This window comes from Quercus robur, chromosome 10 (genome assembly GCF_932294415.1).
Source record: "Quercus robur chromosome 10, dhQueRobu3.1, whole genome shotgun sequence".
NCBI lineage: Eukaryota > Viridiplantae > Streptophyta > Magnoliopsida > Fagales > Fagaceae > Quercus > Quercus robur.
In genome coordinates, this window is record NC_065543.1 from 22,271,842 (window position 1) to 22,278,702 (window position 6,861).

Here is a 6,861-nt window from a genome sequence, read left to right on the forward strand (position 1 = left end):
CCTTGAAATGAAGCCTGGATGATGTTTTTTAATTTTTAAAATTTTTTTGCATTTATTTTTGAATTTTCTAACTCGGGTCGGGTTTGAACGGATAGGAAGAAAATTATTTTTGTTCTCTATTTTTCGGCCTGTCATTGCCCGTTTCGTCTTGAAAAGAAGCCTGGATGATGTTTTTTAATTTTTAGAATTTTTTTGCATTTATTTTTGAATTTACTAACTCGGGTTGGGTTCGAACAGATAGGAAGAAAATTTTTTTCTTCTCTATTTTTCAGCCTGTCCTGGCCCGTTTCGTCTTGAAACGAAGCCTGGATGATGGTTTTTAATTTTTAAAATTTTTTTGCATTTATTTTTGAATTTTCTAACTCGGGTCGGGTTCGAACGGATAGGAAGGAAATTATTTTTGTTCTCTATTTTTCGGCTTGTCCTTGCTCGTTTCGCCTTGAAATGAAGCCTGGATGATGTTTTTTAATTTTTAAAATTTTTTTGCAGTTATTTTTGAATTTTCTAACTCGGGTCGGGTTCGAACGGATAGGAAGAAAATTTTTTTTCTTCTCTATTTTTCGGCCTGTCCTGGCCCGTTTCGTCTTGAAACGAAGCCTGGATGATGTTTTTTAATTTTTAGAATTTTTTTGCATTTATTATTGAATTTTCTAACTCGGGTCGGGTTCGAACGGATAGGAAGGAAATTATTTTTGTTCTCTATTTTTCGGCCTGTCCTTACCCGTTTCGTCTTGGAATGAAGCCTGGATGATGTTTTTTAATTTTTAAAATTTGTTTGCATTTGTTTTTGAATTTTCTAACTCGGGTCGGGTATTCGAACGGATAGGAAGGAAATTATTTTTGTTCTCTATTTTTCGGCCTGTCCTTGCCCGTTTCATCCAGAAATGAAGCTTGGATGTTGCTTTTTAATTTTTAAAATTTTTTTGCACTTATTTTCGAAATTTCTAACTTATGTCGGGTTCGAACGTATAGGAAGGAAATTTTTTTTCTTCTCTGTTTTTCGGCCTGTCTTCACCCGTTTCGTCTTGAAATGTAACCTGGATGATGTTTTTTAATTTTTAGAATTTTTTTGCATTTGTTTATGAATTTTCTAAATCGGGTCGGGTTCGAACGGATAGGAAGGAAATTATTTTTGTTCTCTATTTTTCGGCCTGTCCTTACCCGTTTCGTCTTGGAATGAAGCCTGGATGATGTTTTTTAATTTTTTAAATTTTTTTGCATTTGTTTTTGAATTTTCTAACTCGGGTCGGGTATTCGAACGGATAGGAAGGAAATTATTTTTGTTCTCTATTTTTCGGCCAGTCCTTGCCCGTTTCATCCAGAAATGAAGCCTGGATGTTGTTTTTTAATTTTTAAAATTTTATTGCAATTATTTTCGAAATTTCAAACTCGGGTCGGGTTCGAATGGATAGGAAGGAAATTTTTTTTCTTCTCTATTTTTCGGCCTGTCTTCACCCGTTTCGTCTTGAAATGTAACCTGGATGACGTTTTTTAATTTTTAGAATTTTTTTGCATTTGTTTATGAATTTTCTAAATCGGGTCGGGTTCGAACGGATAGGGAGGAAATTATTTTTGTTCTCTATTTTTCGGCCTCTCATTGCCCGTTTCGTCTTGAAATGATGCCTGGATGATGTTTTTTAATTTTTTTAAATTTTTTTGCATTTATTTTTGAATTTTCAAACTCGGGTCGGGTTCGAACGGATAGGAAGGAAATTATTTTTGTTCTCTATTTTTCGGCATGTCCTGGCCCGTTTCGCCTTGAAATGAAGCCTGCATGATGTTTTTTAATTTTTAAAATTTTTTTGCATTTATTTTTGAATTTTCTAACTCGGGTCGGGTTCGAACGGATAGGACGAAAATTTTTTTTCTTCTCTATTTTTCGGCCTGTCCTGGCCCGTTTCGTCTTGAAACGAAGCCTGGATGATGTTTTTTAATTTTTAGAATTTTTTTGCATTTATTATTGAATTTTCTAACTCGGGTCGGGTTCGAACGGATAGGAAGGAAATTATTTTTGTTCTCTATTTTTCGGCCTGTCCTTACCCGTTTCGTCTTGGAATGAAACCTGGATGATGTTTTTTAATTTTTAAAATTTGTTTGCATTTGTTTTTGAATTTTCTAACTCGGGTCGGGTATTCGAACGGATAGGAAGGAAATTATTTTTGTTCTCTATTTTTCGGCCTGTCCTTGCCCGTTTCATCCAGAAATGAAACCTGGGTGTTGTTTTTTAATTTTTAAAATTTTTTTGCACTTATTTTCGAAATTTCAAACTCGTGTCGGGTTCGTACGGATAGGAAGGAAATTTTTTTTCTTCTCCATTTTTTGGCCTGTCTTCACCCGTTTTGTCTTGAAATGTAACCTGGATGATGTTTTTTAATTTTTAGAATTTTTTTGCATTTGTTTATGAATTTTCTAAACCGGGTCGGGTTCGAACGGATTGGAAGGAAATTATTTTTGTTCTCTATTTTTCGGCCTGTCCTGACCCGTTTCGTCTTGGAATGAAGCCAGGATGATGTTTCCTAATTTTTAAAATTTTTCTGCATTTGTTTTTGAATTTTCTAACTCGGGTCGGGTATTCGAAAGGATAGGAAGGAAATCGTTTTTGTTCTCTATTTTTCGGACGGTTCTTGCCCGTTTCATCCAGAAATGAAGCCTGGATGTTGTTTTCTAGTTTTTAAAATTTTTTTGCATTTATTTTCGAAATTTCTAAATCGGGTCGGGTTCGAACGGATAGGAAGGAAATTATTTTTGTTCTCTATTTTTCGGCTTGTCCTTGCCCGTTTTGCCTTGAAATGAAGCCTGGATGATGTTTTTTAATTTTTAGAATTTTTTTGCATTTATTTTTGAATTTTCTAACTCGGGTCGGGTTTGAACGGATAGGAAGGAAATTATTTTTGTTCTCTATTTTTCGGCCTGTCCTTGCCCGTTTCATCCAGAAATGAAACCTGGGTGTTGTTTTTTAATTTTTAAAATTTTTTTGCACTTATTTTCGAAATTTCAAACTCGTGTCGGGTTCGTACGGATAGGAAGGAAATTTTTTTTCTTCTCCATTTTTTGGCCTGTCTTCACCCGTTTCGTCTTGAAATGTAACCTGGATGATGTTTTTTAATTTTTAGAATTTTTTTGCATTTGTTTATGAATTTTCTAAACCGGGTCGGGTTCGAACGGATTGGAAGGAAATTATTTTTGTTCTCTATTTTTCGGCCTGTCCTGACCCGTTTCGTCTTGGAATGAAGCCAGGATGATGTTTCCTAATTTTTAAAATTTTTCTGCATTTGTTTTTGAATTTTCTAACTCGGGTCGGGTATTCGAAAGGATAGGAAGGAAATTGTTTTTGTTCTCTATTTTTCGGACGGTTCTTGCCCGTTTCATCCAGAAATGAAGCCTGGATGTTGTTTTCTAGTTTTTAAAATTTTTTTGCATTTATTTTCGAAATTTCTAAATCGGGTCGGGTTCGAACGGATAGGAAGGAAATTATTTTTGTTCTCTATTTTTCGGCTTGTCCTTGCCCGTTTTGCCTTGAAATGAAGCCTGGATGATGTTTTTTAATTTTTAGAATTTTTTTGCATTTATTTTTGAATTTTCTAACTCGGGTCGGGTTTGAACGGATAGGAAGAAAATTATTTTTGTTCTCTATTTTTCGGCCTGTCATTGCCCGTTTCATCTTGAAATGATGCCTGGATGATGTTTTTTAATTTTTTAAATTTTTTTGCATTTATTTTTGAATTTTCAAACTCGGGTCGGGTTCGAATGGATAGGAAGGAAATTATTTTTGTTCTCTATTTTTCGGCTTGTCCTTGCCCGTTTCGCCTTGAAATGAAGCCTGGATGATGTTTTTTAATTTTTAAAATTTTTTTGCATTTATTTTTGAATTCTATAACTCGGGTCGGGTTCGAACGGATAAGAAGAAATTTTTTTCTTCTCTATTTTTCGGCCTGTCCTGGCCCGTTTCGTCTTGAAACGAAGCCTGGATGATGGTTTTTAATTTTTTGAATTTTTTTGCATTTATTATTGAATTTTCTAACTCGGGTCGGGTTCGAACGGATAGGAAGGAAATTATTTTTGTTCTCTATTTTTCAACCTGTCCTTGACCGTTTCGTCTTGGAATGAAGCCTGGATGATGTTTTTTAATTTTTAAAATTTTTTTGCATTTATTTTTGAATTTTCTAACTCGGGTCGGGTTCGAACGGATAGGAAGGAAATTATTTTTGTTCTCTATTTTTCGGCTTGTCCTTGCCCGTTTCATCCTGAAATGAAGCCTGGATGATGTTTTTCAATTTTTAAAATATTTTTGCATTTATTTTTGAATTTTCTAACTCGGGTCGGGTTCGAACGGATAGGAAGGAAATTATTTTTGTTCTCTATTTTTCGGCTTGTCCTTGCCCGTTTCGCCTTGAAATGAAGCCTGGATGATGTTTTTTAATTTTTAAAATTTTTTTGCATTTATTTTTGAATTCTCTAACTCGGGTCGGGTTCGAACGGATAGGAAGAAAGTTTTTTTTTCTCCTCTATTTTTTCGGCCTGTCCTGGCCCGTTTCGTCTTGAAACGAAGCCTGGATGATGGTTTTTAATTTTTAGAATTTTTTTGCATTTATTATTGAATTTTCTAACTCGGGTCGGGTTCGAACGGATAGGAAGGAAATTATTTTTGTTCTCTATTTTTCAGCCTGTCCTTGACCGTTTCGTCTTGGAATGAAGCCTGGATGATGTTTTTTAATTTTTAAAATTTTTTTGCATTTGTTTTTGAATTTTCTAACTCAGGTCGGGTATTCGAACGGATAGGAAGGAAATTGTTTTTGTTCTCTATTTTTCGGCCTGTCCTCGCCCGTTTCATCCTGAAATGATGCCTGGATGATGTTTTTTAATTTTTAAAATTTTTTTGCATTTATTTTCGAAATTTCAAACTCGGGTCGGGTTCGAACGGATAGGAAGGAAATTATTTTTGTTCTCTATTTTTCGGCTTGTCCTCGCTCGTTTCGCCTTGAAATGAAGCCTGGATGATGTTTTTTAATTTTTAGAGTTTTTTTGCATTTATTTATGAATTTTCTAAATCGGGTCGGGTTCGAACGGATAGGAAGGAAATTATTTTTGTTCTCTATTTTTCGGCTTGTCCTTGCCCGTTTCGCCTTGAAATGAAGCCTGGATGATGTTTTTTAATTTTTGAAATTTTTGTGCATTTATTTTTGAATTTTCTAACTCGGGTCGGGTTTGAACGGAAAGGAAGAAAATTATTTTTGTTCTCTATTTTTCGGCCTGTCAATGCCCGTGTCGTCTTGAAATGATGCCTGGATGATGTTTTTTAATTTTTAAAATTTTTTTGCATTTATTTTTGAATTTTCAAACTCGGGTCGGGTTCGAACGGATAGGAAGGAAATTATTTTTGTTCTCTATTTTTCGGCCTGTCCTTGCCCGTTTCGCCTTGAAATGAAGCCTGGATGATGTTTTTTAATTTTTAAAATTTTTGCCTTTATTTTTGAATTTTCTAACTCGGGTCGGGTTCGAACGGATAGGAAGAAAATTTTTTTGCTTCTCTATTTTTCGGCCTGTCCTGGCCCGTTTCGTCTTGAAACGAAGCCTGGATGATGGTTTTTAATTTTTAGAATTTTTTTGCATTTATTATTGAATTTTCTAACTCGGGTCGGGTTCGAACGGATAGGAAGGAAATTATTTTTGTTCTCTATTTTTCAGCCTGTCCTTGACCGTTTCGTCTTGGAATGAAGCCTGGATGATGTTTTTTAATTTTTAAAATTTTTTTGCATTTGTTTTTGAATTTTCTAACTCGGGTCGGGTATTCGAACGGATAGGAAGGAAATTGTTTTTGTTCTCTATTTTTCGGCCTGTCCTCGCCCCTTTCATCCTGAAATGAAGCCTGGATGATGTTTTTCAATTTTTAAAATTTTTTTGCATTTATTTTCGAAATTTCAAATTCGGGTCGGGTTCGAACGGATAGGAAGGAAATTTTTTTTCTTCTCTATTTTCGGCCTGTCTTCACCCGTTTCGTCTTTAAATGTAACCTGGATGATGATTTTTAATTTTTAGAATTTTTTTGCATTTATTATTGAATTTAAAAACTCGGGTCGGGTTCGAACGGATAGGAAGGAAATTATTTTTGTTCTCTATTTTTCGGCTTGTCCTTGCCCGTTTCGCCTTGAAATGAAGCCTGGATGATGTTTTTTAATTTTTGAAATTTTTGTGCATTTATTTTTGAATTTTCTAACTCGGGTCGGGTTTGAACGGAAAGGAAGAAAATTATTTTTGTTCTCTATTTTTCGGCCTGTCAATGCCCGTGTCGTCTTGAAATGATGCCTGGATGATGTTTTTTAATTTTTAAAAATTTTTTGCATTTATTTTTGAATTTTCAAACTCGGGTCGGGTTCGAACGGATAGGAAGGAAATTATTTTTGTTCTCTATTTTTCGGCTTGTCCTTGCCCGTTTCGCCTTGAAATGAAGCCTGGATGATGTTTTTTAATTTTTAAAATTTTTGCCTTTATTTTTGAATTTTCTAACTCGGGTCGGGTTCGAACGGATAGGAAGAAAATTTTTTTGCTTCTCTATTTTTCGGCCTGTCCTGGCCCGTTTCGTCTTGAAACGAAGCCTGGATGATGGTTTTTAATTTTTAAAATTTTTTTGCATTTATTTTTGAATTTTCTAACTCGGGTCGGGTTCGAACTGATAGGAAGGAAATTATTTTTGTTCTCTATTTTTCGGCTTGTCCTTGCCCGTTTCACCTTGAAATGAAGCCTGGATGATGTTTTTTAATTTTTAAAATTTTTTTGCATTTATTATTGAATTTTCTAACTCGGGTCGGGTTCGAACGGATAGGAAGGAAATTATTTTTGTTCTCTATTTTTCGGCTTGTCCTT